This window comes from Anabrus simplex, chromosome 4, assembly GCF_040414725.1.
Source record: "Anabrus simplex isolate iqAnaSimp1 chromosome 4, ASM4041472v1, whole genome shotgun sequence".
Lineage (NCBI taxonomy): Eukaryota > Metazoa > Arthropoda > Insecta > Orthoptera > Tettigoniidae > Anabrus > Anabrus simplex.
The window spans coordinates 326,353,529-326,371,201 of NC_090268.1; the positions used below are offsets into that span (position 1 = coordinate 326,353,529).

Genomic DNA, 17,673 nt, shown 5'->3' on the forward strand with positions numbered 1-17,673 from the left:
GTCCGAACTAGTATAATTGTGTGCCTGTGTGTAAGTGATTTATTAGAGTTTGATATTAACTAACTCTAATAACCTTAGAGTACACGCTACCAGTTGTGTATTTATTTACCTGCTACCTGCCCACACGTTATAACTGGTGTCAGAATCAGGATTGACTGGTAGCACACTTCATAGTCAGCAGAGATTTCTAGTAAGTGATAAAAGTGGAGGCTGAAAACATTCAGGCTCTTCTCTATAAGATATGCAAACTAAACAGCGAAATTAAGAGCAAATTCAAAGCTAATCAGGACTGACTTGAAAATAAACTCACATCTAACCAAGACCAACTTAAAAATGAACTTTAATGGGAATTAAAATTAAGACTGAATGAAATCAAGTGCAAACTGAAATCAGAATTGAGTGAAGAGAAAGATGGACAGTTTAACTTAGTACAAGAAGTGCATTCTCTCAAGACAAAGTTAAAGAGTGACATTATGCAGGACGTTCATTAACTGGTAGAGAAGCAATTTAAGGAAATGTTGCAGGTTGTGGAGTCAAGGATTCGAGACCTGAGGGAGGAAATGACTGCCCTGAACACCAGAATGATAGCTATGGAGACACGTATCAAGCCCACCAGCAGCGACAGCAGCTCCAGTGCCGCACAAGTTAAACCCCTACACTGTAATGAGACCACTTCATAGAGGGCATTTTGAACTCGGATTGAGACAGTCTGCAGGTACAACAATTGGACATCAGAGGAGAGGACTGTACACCTGACTGCCGGGCTACATGGCCAAGCAGCAGAGGTATTACACAGCCTCCAACCAGGTGTTACCTACGAGGAGATTGTAGAAGCACTCGACTCCTCCATGGTACAGAAGGCAGTCTCTGTCTATGACAACCATTGGAGCGGCCTTTTCTCCTCAGTGAGTCACGTAAGTGGGCTTCGAGATGTCCGTGTAGCCAGCTATGAACCTGAGATAGTAGGTGCAAAGGCCAAGGAACCTCCTGAATTCCTGCGGGGTGCACCTGAGGAATGATGGCACGAGGATGTGACATTTGTGAAACCTGCACTGCGAGTTGAGGCCCACATACCAGGTGGTGCAGTACGTCTGTGCACCGTATTACCATCAATATCGCTGGGTCATTCCCCAAATCTAATGCCAGGAATCATTACCTACTACTAGCCGTGGACTACTTTCCCATCTCTTCACACCCCTTAATTTCTTCAATTTCTGAAACTTCAGATGGCATTTCATGACTACCAAGTCGTGGTCAGAGTCCACGTCTCCTTCTGGAAAGGTCTTACAATGCAATGCCTTTATTTTTAATTTCTGTCTAATCATAATGAAGTCTATTGGAGGAGTATCTAGAGTATACGTTAGTCTGATCATTACCAGTCACACCTCCAGGTACTGTATATCTTATAACTACTATAGGCAGGGACACAAGAACGCAAGTCTGAAGGTCAACCAGCTTTGTTATTATTCAATGTTGATTTCATATTGCAATTTTTAAACCATTTGTATCTCCAGACAATAATCTAAAGTGCATTTTGTGAGAGTGAAATCTGTTGAAATTGGTATAATTTAAATTTATGCTCCAAGCTATTTCTTTCAGCACAAGTTAGACTAATTCTTTCCAAGCTCTTTAATGTTGTACTACCACATTTTCAGATACACTGAGGTGGCCTCAATGAAGGTTCAGCCAGACATTTGCCTGGTGTGTAAATTGAAAACCATTTATTCCTGGCCAACTATAAGTCATTTTATTTTTATACTATTGTTAACGATGTCAGTTAATAATAATAATAATAATAATAATAATAATAATAGACAATCATTTAGGTGAATATCAAGGTGGTTTCAGGAAAGGAAGATCATGTTCAGAACAAATATTTAATCTTAAGTCAATAATTCGCCACAGGTTACTTAATTCAAAGGACATTGTAGTCATGTTTGTAGATTTCAAAAAGGCTTTTGATTCTGTTGACAGAGAAACTATATATAAAATAATTTGAGAATTTGGCATAAAGTCTAAACTGGCAAATCTAATCCGTGAAACGCTTACAGACACAGTCTCTAAAGTGAAATTTCTGGGAGAGATATCACAGCCTTTCAAAATAAAAACTGGTGTACGACAAGGTGACGGACTATCCCCAATTCTTTTAAATTGTGTCCTAGAGAAAATAGTGAGAATTTGGAACGAAAAACTTATTGAACTCAACATTTCACCGATAAGGTTAGGAAGAGGAAACAAAAGGATTGAAATAAATTGTCTTGCATTTGCAGATGACTTTGCAATACTTTCTGAAAATGTGACATCTGCTATAACCCAAGTAAATGTCTTGGAAAGAATCGCCAGCAGAACTGGCTTAAGAATTTCTGCAGAAAAAACAAAATTTTTAACGAATATTTGGGATGCACCAAAATTTCTGAAAACAGATATTGGCCAAATAGAGAGGGTAAAAAAATTCAAATATCTAGGGGAAATAATCCAAGAAAATGGTTTAGAAAAATCTGCAGTAGAGGTGAGGGTACATAAAATGGAGAGAGCTTATGGTGTCACCAAAGATATCTACAATAAAAGAAGCCTATCCAAAAATGCAAAAATAAAGCATTACAACACAGTAGTGAAGCCAGAATGCCTATATGCAAGCGAATGTCTGGCATTAAACTATAATTTAGATAAACTAGAAATACTAGAAAGGCGAATCATGAGGAAAATATTAGGCCCACAAAACACAGCAGAAGGTTGGAAATTACGAAGTAATGCTGAAATATATCAAAAAATAGAAAATATATCAGATGTAATGAGGAAAAGGAGACTTATGTTTTTTGGACATTTATATCGAATGCAAGATGGTAGATTAACCAGTAAGATTTTCAGATATTTGTGGGATAAGAAATCAACGACAAGCTGGGCCAATGAAGTAAGAAAGGATTTAGAAAAAAACAACAACAGAAGAAATAAATAATAGAGAAGGCTTTTGGGAAAAAGTATTGAAAATAGAAGGATTCCAAGGTAGGAAAGTAAAAAAGACTGGTTCAAAGTGGTCTGAAGACAGAAAGAAGAAACATAGTGAACAGATGAAAGCATACTGGAAGAAAAGGAAAGAACAAAGAAGAAGGAATTGAAATTGGCACGTGGTCCTCTGGTGGCCCATTCGAAAGAATAATAATAATAATAATAATAATAATAATAATAATAATAATAATAATAATAATATCAGAGAAATTTGGGTCACAGAGAAAGTGCCAGAGGAATGGAAGTGTGCATTAATCCATTACATAAAAAGGGTGATAAGGCAGATCCAAATAATTACAGAGGTATTTCGCTAGTACCAGATGCGTACAAAATTTTCTCTAAAGTGCTATTAAACAGGCTAGAACCACAAGCAGATCCACAAATAGGGAATACCAGGCATGCTTCAGAAAAGGGAGATCATGCATCGAACAGATCAGGAACTTGAGAACACTTTTGAAAGTCAAACAAGAAACATTGTAGTTACCTTTGTGAACTTTAAAGAAAGCATACGACTCTGTAGACAGACAGACGCTCTTTGACGTCCTGAAAGAATATGGCATTAACAGAAAAACCAGAGCACTTATACAACAGATGCTTACAGACATCACCTCCAACATCAAGTTCATGGGAAAAATTTCGGAACCCTTCCAGATACACACAGGTGTCCAACAAGGAAACGGGTTCTCACCAATCTTGTTCAACATGGTGTTAGACAAAATTATCAAGCAGTGGGAGGAACAAGTTAAAGGAATACAGCTGGGTAGAACACGTGAAACAAAAACCATCATAAAATGTCTGGCATTTGCAGATGACATAGCCATACTCAGCAATAATACACAGGAAGCAAAGGAAGCACTGGAGCGCCTGCATGAAATAGCTGCCAAAACAGGTCTACAGATATCTTATGAGAAGACCCAATGCATGGAACGACAGAACAACAATGTAAACACCATGCATACTGTATATGGATCCGTAAAAAGAGTTGAAAAATTTAAATATTTAGGGGAATGCATACAAATAGGAGGATCAAACAAGGCGTCTAACATAGAACGGACAGAAAAACTCCAGAAAGCATACAAAATCATATGGTCACATTATAATAAGAAAAGCATATCAAGACAGGCCAAACTCAGACACAACAACACAGTCGTATTACCGGAAGCATTGTATGCGTCAGAAACAACCACAACTGGAGCATCAGGCATCATCGAGACAGAAAAAATAGAACGTAAAATTCTCAGAAAAATATTTGGACCAATACCGAGATGGCACATGGATTAAACGACCAACCAAACAGCTGTACCAGCACACTGACAGACTCACAGACATGATCAGGAAATGCAGACTAACTTTCTATGGGCACATACAGAGAATGGACAACAGACTTACAAAGAAAATCTTTGATGTAGTAAACAGTTTGAGCAAGAAAACAAATTGGTATCATGAAATAGAGGAAGACTTAAGGCAGGTGGGGATCAACAGGCAAACGATTGGAGATAGAAAAGAATTCAGAAACAAAATCAGGAATACTACTGTAAATTTATAGTAAATGAGAAGAAGAAGACAAACATTGTGGACAGAACAAAGGAAACAGGAGCACAGCCAAAGGATGAAGAGATTTTGGGAAGAGAAGAGGAAAAAGGGAAAGAAGTGAAAATTGTGTCATCATGAGATATTCGAGTTCAAACACTGTCTATAAGGGCAAAAATTATATGAATGAATAATAATTGAAGACTTGAAATAAAAAAGGCTCTAAGTGCCAAAATAACAGTTTTAGCAAAAATGAGTTTATAGTAAGTTATATAAAACACTGGTGTGGAGCATAGGAGCATAGGTTGATATCCAATCAAATCAAATCAAAATCTATTTATTTGCAAATGAGGTGTCTACCTCGGTGGCAAATGGTACACTAAAATACATTATTGTCAAGCACTAAATTTTAAATTAACAAGAGAAGTAATTTTTTTTTTTCTAGAATACAATAATATACAATTTAAGCTAACAATTTTTTTCTATTAAACAAACAGATCATCCTTAATAAATTTATATTGTTTACAAAATTCTACTTATAATATCTCCTATACTATATAGTTACTACACCATCATTCGTGGCAGTTAGAGCCTTTTATACAATGTTAGGCTTGGCGTGTAGATTCTATTTCACACAATATTTCAAAATGTGTAACTTTGGCACTTAGAGCCTTATTTATTTCAGGTCTTCAATTACTATTATTAGAAGAGTAATAGCGGACTGTGCGCAGAAATCAGATGTGTGTTATAACCAGTTTTGAATGATGAACCAGGTGTCAGGTTTAGTAACTAGTTTCAAATGTGTAACCTGTACATGATGATGCAGTGGAAGCAGAGTGTGGAAGTAACTGAGTAAAAGGAATAGAATTACTTGTAACAAACACTTTTGTAGTAAGTTTTTACCTGTAACCATTACTTTTTACCAAATGTAATTTTATTTGAAATATTTCTTGAAAAAAAATTGTAATCGTTATAGTCTAGTAATTAATATACTTCGCATTGAAGCAGAAACAGGAAAAAGTTAGGTGATGATGAAGATAACTTTTTGGTTCCATTAAGGCAGAAACAAGTTTCCCCATTGCTGGATGAGGTACTTTCATACCTCTTCAGTACTACCATGAAATTTATCCTGCAATATTCACCACTGCAGGGGATGTTCTTAAAAATAAATGTAAGTATTCCTCCAAGTGCCCCTGCAGAGAGTTTTTTTTTCAGCAAATGCAAAGATATACTTTGATTTTGTGATGAGAATTTTTAGAACTAATTTTCTGTAAAGTAAATGGTAGATTATTATCTCACTTAGTGATGATGGCCACTTAATGGTGCTATGCTTTAAAAAAAAAGAGTACACTATTATCTTTTCCTTTGCAAATTTTGGAATCACTCCAGCTCCATTAGGGGATTTCTCTGATTTCTTTAAGACTTTGTTATAGTTCAACCCATTTTTTTCAGTTTTGAATCAGTTCTTCAGTGAGGTTACTCAATTTGTTAAAACTAATTTAGGAATAAATAACTTGCGCTCTCAGCTGGAGGTTAGCCTTAATCAAGGTACAGGCTAGCGCAATGCCAGTGACAGCCTATTGTCCAACAATGCACTCCTAGATGAACCAGTGAGGAGTGCATCATTAATACAAGTTATAACATTTCAACAATTATTAGAAGAAGTACACGTTTCAACATAATGGTTTTACACTTCTCAATAATATTAATCAATTTGTAAGTTATATACAAAATAAAAAAGTGTATGATTAGAATATGATGACGATATTTCAAGAATGAAACATATCATTCTATTTTAATTGCTTCTTTTGCAGATATAATCTGTTTTCTTTTCCAGGTATTCTCTAAATATTATTTATTCATAAATTAGTTCAGACGATGATGCTTCTTGTTTAAAGGGGCCGAACATCTAGGTCATCGGCCCCTAATGGTACGAAATGAGACTTAATGGAATGACAAATTAAAATCCAAAATCCTACACTGACCAGAATTCAAAACATGAGGACGAATAATGAATGGATTGATATGAATTTAAAACAAACAGTGGATCCGACCTGCAATGCCGTACATTCACAGAAACTGACGTAAAACAATAGTATTACTGACCAAGGGACTGCTTCTATAGCACAATACTGAATCGATGATACTTGTAGGCTAAAGGGGTCCAAAATCCAAGTCATCAGCCCCTCATAATGGTACTTATCAATAGGAAAGTAGAACCATGGTATCTGTCATGTTGCGGTACCAATCAAAAGTAGCATAGACTCACAGTATTCCACACATGATGGTACTACTCACAGGTAATGAAATTCGCACATGTAATACAGACCTATGGTGTTCATCACGAACGTGTAGTATTTAGTATTAAAAACTTCATTTTTTGTCCGTATTGACTCAAGATTTTACAATGCTTAGTAAAGCTAAAGGTTCCACCTATTCAATACGTTATCGTAATGGTCTATTTAGAACATCACATATTATTTAACTTATCATAAAATACATCTTTGGGACCGGTTTCGGCAATCCACTATGCCATCATCAGCCATTGAGTTTTTTATAGCAAGGAACATTCAAAAATTTAAAAATATGCAATAGCAAGTCCTATTCTTACATGAAAAACATTAAAAATATAGCTAAATAGCATAGGCCCATTGTACTATACAAATAACATGTCTTTTTTGAAAAACACAATATTATTTAGTGCATCTAAAATTGTTTTTTTTATATATAATTGGCAACGTCTATGATTTGGTACAATAGAATCATGTAAAATTGATAAAAGAATCCACTTTTGCCATTTAAACCACAGTTTTAAAACAACAAGTCCTATTTTACATGGAAAATATTAATACTTGGCTAGTTAGTATTAACCCTTTTTTTATGTTATACAAGTAACATGTCTTGTTAAAAAATATAATATTATTTGGTGTGTCTAGAATTGTTTTTAGGTGCTTAAAAAGACTATGGTTTGATATAGTTGATACACAGGAAATTTTCTATAAAATTGATGAATGTTTCTATAAAAACCTCTGTCATTTTTTAAACACAGTTTCTTAGTTCCTCATAGTATGCGACTTGTACTGTTTTAGATAATAAATACAGGTTCTTCTTCCTTAAAACTTATTGACACAACAGTCTGTTTGACTATGTAAGGAGTAGCAGATTCTGATGTGTTTTTTCTTGTTTGAGTATTTGAACCTTGCTTCTAGTATTTTCCAATGTAAATAACTGTGTGGCTGAGGCCGAAACTATGGTTAAGATCTTGAATATTATTTTATGTGCCAGATGGAAATGGGCCGTAAATAGTGTTAATCTCGAACCAGTACGTTGTTCCTCACTCTCTCTGCACGCTGTTACATTCAACCTGAGGTCCGTACTGGTTCGAAATTAACACTATTTACGGCCCAATTCCATCTGGCACATAAAATAATATTCAAGATCTTAACCATAGTTTCGGCCTCAGCCACACAGTTATTTACATTGGAAAATACTAGAAGCAAGGTTCAAATACTCAAACAAGAAAAAACACATCAGAATCTGCTACTCCTTACATAGTCAAACAGACTGTTGTGTCAATAAGTTTTAAGGAAGAAGAACCTGTATTTATTATCTAAAACAGTACAAGTCGCATACTATGAGGAACTAAGAAACTGTGTTTAAAAAATGACAGAGGTTTTTATAGAAACATTCATCAATTTTATAGAAAATTTCCTGTGTATCAACTATATCAAACCATAGTCTTTTTAAGCACCTAAAAACAATTCTAGACACACCAAATAATATTATATTTTTTAACAAGACATGTTACTTGTATAACATAAAAAAAGGGTTAATACTAACTAGCCAAGTATTAATATTTTCCATGTAAAATAGGACTTGTTGTTTTAAAACTGTGGTTTAAATGGCAAAAGTGGATTCTTTTATCAATTTTACATGATTCTATTGTACCAAATCATAGACGTTGCCAATTATATATAAAAAATAATTTTAGATGCACTAAATAATATTGTATTTTTCAAAAAAGACATGTTATTTGTATAGTACAATGGGCCTATGCTATTTAGCTATATTTTTAATGTTTTTCATGTAAGAATAGGACTTGCTATTGCATATTTTTAAATTTTTGAATGTTCCTTGCTATAAAAAACTCAATGACTGATGATGGCATAGTGGATTGCCGAAACCGGTCCCAAAGATGTATTTTATGATAAGTTAAATAATATGTGATGTTCTAAATAGACCATTACGATAACGTATTGAATAGGTGGAACCTTTAGCTTTACTAAGCATTGTAAGAACGTGTAGTAACCACAGGGACTCGCACTATCCTGTGGTGTTCCTCACACAGTAGGTACTAATCATAGGTAAGCCAGAACCAAGGTGTCACTCCTAAAGTGGTACTAATCACAGGTACTGTAAAAGCTGGCAACGCACTATTACTACTAATCATAAACCTATTTTGTACCTAACATAGTGGTTCTACACGCAAGTAAAAGCGACCCATGTTGTTCCCCCGTGGTGGTACTAATCACAAGTAGTTTCATGGTTCTAATACAATCATCCCTTGGTTGCCCCTTTTAGTCGCCTCTTACGACAGACAGGGGATACTGTGGGTGTATTCTTCATCTGCATCCCCAACCCACAGGGAGTTGTGTGTTTGGTCCGCGAGAGGTATTTTATTTCCCTCAAGTCTGCCGGCAAGCCAGTTAGGACTCCCCTATCCATCACCTGGGATGTGCCACGTGGGAGTATCACCTCTCCCCCTCCTACACCAGTGTAGTATGTTTGTGGAATTAGTTTAGACAGACTGAAGAACTTAAGTTACAAATTTTCTAAGACTGATAAACTATGAAGAAATTGTAATAATAATTTTATTGATTACTTGTTGAAAAATGAATTTAATTGTAATTGAGCACAATATTTCTCAGGTAACTTAAATGTAATTTAGCACAATTACACTTTTCTTGAACTTTACCCAATTATGAGCAGGAGTGCTATTTGTTAAGTACAGAGATCCTCAGAGTGTTCTTGTTGTACAACCAGGAGTTTAGATGATGAATCATTGAGGAATACTGTACCAAGTACTTTAATGTTATTAAAGTATGAAGGCTTTCACGGCCGGTGTCAATATAATAAAAATCTTCCGGGCTATTATGCCGTGGTCCACTCCTCTCGTTTCTAACAAACGTTTCTACCACTGCTGTGGCGTCGTGTCGATACGCTCTCCTATATCCCGCCTACCGCAGCAGTGGTCGAAACATTTGGTAGAAACGAGAGGAGTGGACCACGGCTTAATAGCCCGGAAGATTTTTATTATACTTTAATGTTAACTAGAGGAAAAGACTTTACTGGTCAAAACTTGCACTGGCTATGTAAAGCCTTCAGGCCAGCATTTTTTGTGTCACTTATCAAAGGTGGCTGCTCACAGTCTTGCAAGGAGTCTGAACTGCAGGAACTTTTATTTTCCATTCCAAAACTCCTTCATGCATAGGCTGGATGCTAACTGCAACTATACCAAAGACAAGTTAAGACTGCTGTCACTGAGCTATTGCCATCTCAATCTTCCCCATCCAATGAAACAATACATTTTACATTATGAAACATGCCTGTCTGAACAGTGGCAGAAGATTGAAATCAGACATTATGAAACAACAAAGAAGAAAACGGAAGAAAAGAAAAAGAAGAAAAGGATTATAAAAGGAAGCAAATTAAGATGCAGTAAATTAACTTGCAACAGTCAAGATGATTGAAAGGCGTGGCGTGGAATAATTCCATATCATAATTTTAAACAGAAATAAAGAGAGAAAATTTCAAAGTAGATGCTGCTCTAGTACTACACAGTACTGCCATAAGTTCTGTCAGTAAAATCTAAATGTGCTGTAGTATGGCAATTGTGAATGAAGAAATGTGGCAAGGCTGTATGTTGTCATCTGCAAAGTCATCTTGACAACTCCACCAGTAACCGGCTTGCAGTGTGCCAACATCAGGCTGCAGTGAAAGATGGAATAGAGAGTATATGAGAACCATGTCACTATATTGGCATTATTTCATTGTGGAAAGAGAGCCAAGGAAATTATTTTCTACACCGAAACTTCTCGGTATCAATGAACGATTTGTATTTCAGTCAATAGCACAGTTTAAACAAATGGTTGCAACTACTGATCGCGACAGATCAGGCTGTACTAGGTGTGTACGCAGAAAAGAAGTTGCAAATGCTGTTCATGCAAGAATTTGACGCAATCCTTCGCATAAATGAACAATTTTGTCTCGTAAAATGAATATCTCTCCACGTGTTGGTGCTTACAAAAGATACACACGGGATTTACTAACTGAAAAATTAAATGAGATACGCCGGCCTCAATCCCAGGCTTTGTAACGATGTATGGGTAGAGCCAGTATCGCGACGTCCTATTCACAGATGAAAAAATATTTACTGTGGAAGAATCATTTAACAAGCAAAATGATCGTGTGTACGTATGGTCTTCCAAGGAAGCAAGAAAGAAAGTGCCATGTGTGCAGCGCATACATCATCCTGCTTTTGTCATGGTATGGTAGGTGGTTTCCTGGCGGGGAGCATTGGAGATGCATTTCTGCAAAGGTGGAGTAAAGACTTCTGCAGCTGTCCATCAGACAATGTTGGAAAACGTGATACCACATATCAATTCGAAGTTGTCTGACGAGAAATAGAGGATTTTTTTAGCAGGATAGCGCTTCTGCACACAAAGCTAAAATGACGCACAGTGATTGGCAACCACTGTCCCACAGTTCATTGCTGCTGCTGACTGGCCTAGTGGAAGTCCGAACCTCAATCCATTGGATTATTATCTGTGGCAGAAGCTCGAGGCGATAGCATGTTAAAAAAACGGCACCACAATACTGAGATGTTAAAACCACAATATTGAGATGTTAAAAAATCAATCATGTTAGCTGTGAAGAAGTTCCACTAGACACAATTTGTGCAACTATTGATGAGTAGACTTCAAATCTTCGTCGCTGTGTTTCCGCACATGGTGATCATTTTGAATAGGAGTATGTTCATTATGTAGCATTTATTGTTTTTTTTTTTTTTTTTTTTTTTTCAGAATATATGTATATAAATGGGTTTGTGTAGTTTTATTTAGTAGTTATATGCATTGAAAGTACTGATAGAACTTATGGCAGTATTGTGTAGTACCACTAGTGATACTGGTGAGGAGAGTTCACGAGACCAAGATATAAATTACACTGGTCTATATGTAACATGTAACAAAGAAATAACAGTACCACTGTTTCATGAAAGACAACATAGATGAAATGTTTTACATGCAAGACACTGTAAAATGGATGTTACCAGGATGTAAAGACTATGTAATAGTGTGTATGACAGGTGGGGAAAAGTTAGTCTGCCTAAATTTACAGTTATCATCCAACATACAAGGAGTGTTTGTCAAAAGTGCACTAGAATTTTACAATAACTTTGGCTTTATAAACCTGTAGAAATTTAAGCTAATCTGCTGCAACACAATCTGAACTGAATGTGGTATAACATCATATATGAATTTCTTAAATTTATGGCCAGCATTTACAGAATTTTGAAAAACTATTAGTTACTTGTTCGGAATGTTTGACAACAAGATAATTCTGTAATATAATAGCAAATTTGAACAATCTATCTATAAATCAGCACAGTTCATTAAGCAGACTGTATTCGTATAATATTTACATTAACACAGAACAATAACACCACTCTGTTAAAGTACAAAATAAATTGATTACTGACAGAAATCTTACTTCAGTGTATTCAGTAGGCCTACAGTGTAGTGAAGATATTTACATAAAGTTTTTTTCCCATTTTCTTTCAAATCAAGGAAATGCACTTAATAATACATATTGCAGGATACAAGACAACCACAAATACACCATTATGGTATCACTGTCATGCCTTTAATGCCATGTGTATCTGTACAATATAAGTTGGAAATTACTTTATTCAAGATATAAATGAATACGAGTGTTGCTTCCAAGACCTACAGGAGCTCACAATCGTTTTTAACATACATACATATTCATCACAGACTGTTATGCTTTTCAGCATTCAGTCTTTAAGCCTCGGTAATTTTACTAAACTGCTCCACAATCCTCCATTTGTAACTAACTCTGTGGCCTCATTTTTTTCTTTTTCTTTTTTTGCTAGTTGCTTTACGTCACACCGACACAGATAGGCCTTATGGCGACAATGGGACAGGAAAGGGCCAGGAGTGGGAAGAAACGGCCGTGGCCTTAATTAAGGTACAGCCCCAGCATTTGCCTGGTGTGAAAATGGGAAACCACGGAAACCATTTTCAGGGCCGCCGACAGTGGGGTTCGAACCTACTATCTCCCGAATATTGGATACTGGCCGCACTTAAGCGACTGCAGCTAACGAGCTCGGTGTGGCCTCATTTAGTTGTATACTTTTTATTCTTAATTGAGTCCAACCATTGTCACCTTGGTCTCCCTCTTCTTCTCTTATCCACCATGACCGAATCCATTATTCTCCTACATAACCTATCCCATTTGTCACACATGGCCCCTTCACTGCAGCTGGTTCATACATACAGCCTCATCAATCGAGTTCATTCCTAGCTTAGCCTTTGTCTTCTCATTCTGAGAACCCTCCATCCATTCTTCCTATCCGTCTGTTCCAGCGATCAATCTCGCTACTTTTATGTTGGTTACTGCTGACTTATAAGATATCCTGAGTCCACCCAGCTTTCACTTCCGTACATCAAAGTTGGTCTGAAAACTTACCGGTGTAAAGACAGTTTCCTCTGAGAGCTGAAGAAAGGTTTCCTTCCCGCCTGACCTAGCCTTTCCAGGTTATGACCAGAATCTTCCCAGTACTCTTTCTTGGACTCAATAGTAACCTGTCTTGCTCCGTTTCTTCCATGAACATACAATTCCCTGTCCGCATCAGTTTGTTTGGAGCCATTTCTTACATGCCTTCCTTTTATGTTTACAAGGAACATTCCACACAGGTGTTCTTTTCTTTTCCCCCATCTTTACACACAGTTGTTCCAGGCACTCCCTTGCTGCTTCTACTACAGTATGCCATCCATTCTCCTTCTATACCCTGAACCTTCTTACTGTCTATTGTTTGAAACTTTTCACTAATGTACTTCTGTTTATTTTTCTCATTCTGGAAATTTTCTACCTTTACTCATCTGCAGACAGATTTCACTTTCTCTATCCTTGGTCTAGATATACTTAGTTCACTACAGATGAGGCAGTCTTCTGTATCATCAAAAAATCCTCGGAATGCCCGCACATTCTTAACAGATTCCCTGAATTCAAAGTCTGTTATGATATAGTCTATTATGGACCTGGTGGCCCTACCCTCCCATGAGCAGCGGTGAATAGCCTTATGCTTGAAGAATATATTTGTAATTAATAATCTCATACTAGCACAAAGTTCAGTAAACACTTCCCATTTCTATCAGGTTCCATATCTCCTCCACATTTACCCATCACCTCTTCATATCTTTCAGTTCTATTTCAGAATTTTGCATTGAAATCACTCAATAGTACTATCCTATCCTTGCTTTTGTCTTTTTTCCTCATCTGCACCCTCTCATGGTGAATACACAGAGACAATTCTCATTCTAATTTCTCCAACTGCCAGATCTACCCACATCATTCGCTCACTGATGTACCTAACAAAAACAATGTTGTACGCAATAGGATTCCCAATGTACAGCCCTACCTCACACTCTGCCCTTCCATTTTTATCACCTGTTAAGAATACTTTATAATCCCCTATCTGTTCCTTGTTTTCTCCCCTTACCCGAACATCATTAACTCCTAAGACATCCAGACTTCTTTGCTCAATCAGTCAGTTCTAGTTTAGTTTCTTTCTTACAAAAGCCCCACTGATATTAATAACTCCCTACTGAATTCCATTTTATTCACAAAGTTGTTTCAAAGGATTCCCTTGCTCGTCACATGGAAATCGGACTCCGTTACTACCTACGCCTGAGGCTTGCTTAAACCGTTCTGAGTGTGCTCGGCGAAAGTTCTGTGAAACACGATGCTACTCTACTTGCAGATAGTCCCAGTGAGAATCCCTCCTTTAATGGGTTAGGGCCCACTGGTGGATTGTATAGTCCTAGCTGCCTGAGCACAAGGGAAACCATGACTCAGAATATGTCTGAGATGCCCACTCCCACTTCAAAGTAACTGACTGGTATCCGGACACTCAGGACCACTTACTAAGCCACTCAGCCATTGCCCATGGTTCACGAACTAGGATATGACTACAGTAACCCACACAATGAACCACAATACTTTTTAATAAATATCTCTTTTTGCTATAATTCATACCTCATTTTTCATACTAACATTATCAAATATAGCGATTTACAGTTTATTAGGAATGTAGTCTGTAATTTTTCTGAATAGTAGGCCTGTTTCTCTTTAAATCACAAAGTTAATATTTTGAAAACATTCCAATCACTTAAGAAACAAGAAAATAACCATCATTATCCAACAACACTGGATGCCCGTGTTAATATTTCTTAAGTCTCAAATTTTACAGCATGTGTTCAAATGTTCAAACAGAATATTTCCCTTAATAAGCCAAGATCTTTATACTTGTGAAATAAGTGAGGCTGCTCTAACAAGTAAATCCAATTTTCTGTACATATAAATTGAATGCATGATGTATCCGGTAACAGTTGGGTTTTAACATGGTAGTTCTCAAATATTTCTTGTAGTCACTCGGGATAGGTTCTATATTTGAAACACTAACACACCCTTACAGTCGTGTGATTATGTTGAGTTTTCAGCCAGAAGGCCGAATGGATTCCCAAAAGTTTCATCCTGAACCATCCAAGAAACCTGTGAGTGTCAATGAAATGGCATAAGTTAATAGGAAAATGCCAACTAAGGCAGTTTCCCATTAGTTTAAGAAACAAATAATGAACAAATTGGAAGTTGACATTTACAAGAAAGGAAAAACTATCTACGCCTACATCATCTGGTGAACCAGCTAATCATGTTGATTGTAAACTTTGTGGGAAAACCTTCACTACTTTTTTTTTTTTTTTTTTTTTTTTTTTTTTTTTTTTTTTTTTTTTACAAGTTGCTTTACATCGCACCAACACCGATAAATCTAATGGCAACAAGGAAAGAGCTAGGAGTGGGAAGGAAGCGGCCGTGGCCTTAAGGTACAGCCCCAATGTAGAAAATGGGCTGATGACCTACAATGTTAGGCCCCTTAAAACAACAAGCAAGCAATGTAGAAAACCATGAAGACCTCTACTACAAGTGGTATTAATATACATTTGACCAGGAGTAATGAAACATGGTCCCAAATACCTAACCAAGGTGAAGAACCAACAAGGCCTAATGTATTACTCGCACACTTTATAGTGATAGATTTGTGTACAGGGTTGAGGAGTAAGGAGGGAGCTCTCCTGGTTCCGGTAATACTGCCAACTGAATGGAAATGAAATCTGAATTGAATAGATAATATGATCGATCGATATGAATTTTCTAAACCTTTAATTTCTTAAGCCAACAACTGTGTCACACACACATTATATAACATTTCTCAATGCAAATCTTGTTCCTAGCATGAATTCTATAGTTTGGCTGTGCTGTGTAAACAACAACAGTACTAGTATGTAAAGTGCATGCCAGATATCTCACAGCAATGCACAAGCGATTCATAGTTTGTGTTTCAAAGGTTGCCAATACGTATCTCAAAGATTGCCGAGGTCGACCGATTCAGCACTAGAGTGTCCATCTATCTCTAAAACGTATGTGAGAAATAATGCCCTATCCTAAATAGCCCTGATTGCAAAAGAACCTGTCAGTCTGCACATGCAGTCACATTCTGATGTTTAGAGGCTATTCCTGTACTTTCTTTACTTATTAAAAATATTTTAAAAAATATTAATATCTCCACTGTTTAGAAATCAGGTTGCAGTAAGTTTATTTTAAAAATACTTAAAAGGCAGAAACATTGAGAGGAGATCGAAACCTTGAACTCTCTGGAGTGTTAGTTCAGTGAGACAGTAGCCTGTCACCTAGTGCAGTCTCCTCAAGGAAGGCTGGTGACCAGTATGGAGTTAGTTTTTCTATTTTGTATTTCCAAGATCAAGAAGAATTAAAATGAAATACTTGCAACCCACCACCACTTCACTATCTCTGGACCATGGCCTGTTTTTATCTGGTTTCTTGAGCATTTTAATGTGGTGATAATGATAATGCCCATTAAAAAATCTTCCACCAGCATTCTGACCATAACTCTTGATATAATCTATATTCAAAACTGTCCTTTTTTTCTCTTCCCAACTAATCCATCCTCAAATTATTAGCCTCAACTTCTTGAGTTCATTTTCTTATGGTCTTACTAAAGCCCTGAAGAATTAACTTTGAATTCTTGAATCATCAACTAAAAACTCTTGAACAGTTCATGCCTATAAAAAGTCTCCATTTCAAACAAGTCTAAAATGGGAGAGGGTGTTGGTGGGGAGGGGCAATTCAAGGAACTAATTTTCCTTTTGATTTTAGAAAGAAAACATAAGGGCAAAGTAAAACTTATCCACAGAACATACAGGACCTAACACATCCACTCACTGTAAAGAAACTGAGGGATGAAGATGTAGGCCTACTATGAAAGTAATGACACAAACAGGCAGAAATTGTACTGAACAATAAGAACATTAATGGAGCACAATGTGCATAGAATTGATTCATTCAACTTACCAAGGGAGATATTCAATGTGACAACAGATAGGGAATCTGCCACCTGTGCGACTGCCCTAAATGCAGATCAGTAGTGACTGATTGATTGATCGCTCTGTTAAAGATCTCCATAGTAAGTTAGAAGAGCATAGTAAACCTTAAACTTACTGGTATTCAGAATGAGACTGAAGTAAGTATTTCATTAAATTGTTATGAATAATTTTCTTCTTGTAATGGTTAAAAGATCCAGGTACACAAAGCCAAACAGCATCATGGACATAATATTTTCTTTCCACTCTACTCACTGAAATCACTATAGTTTGTCACAACTCAAACTCTCATGCCACTATTCATACAAAGTTAACACAGAGTACATTCAAAGTTGGTACTAAAATCAACCCAAGATCATACATGAATGTTTACAGCCTA

The 17,673-nt window shown here is 36.5% G+C and overlaps 1 protein-coding gene across 1 annotated transcript in view; it reads right to left on the reverse strand.

Moving 5' to 3' along the window:
- The window catches only part of LOC136872690 (USP6 N-terminal-like protein), a 258,189-nt gene that overhangs the window by 239,969 nt on the left and 547 nt on the right, over positions 1-17,673 (reverse strand). The window lies entirely within an intron of this gene.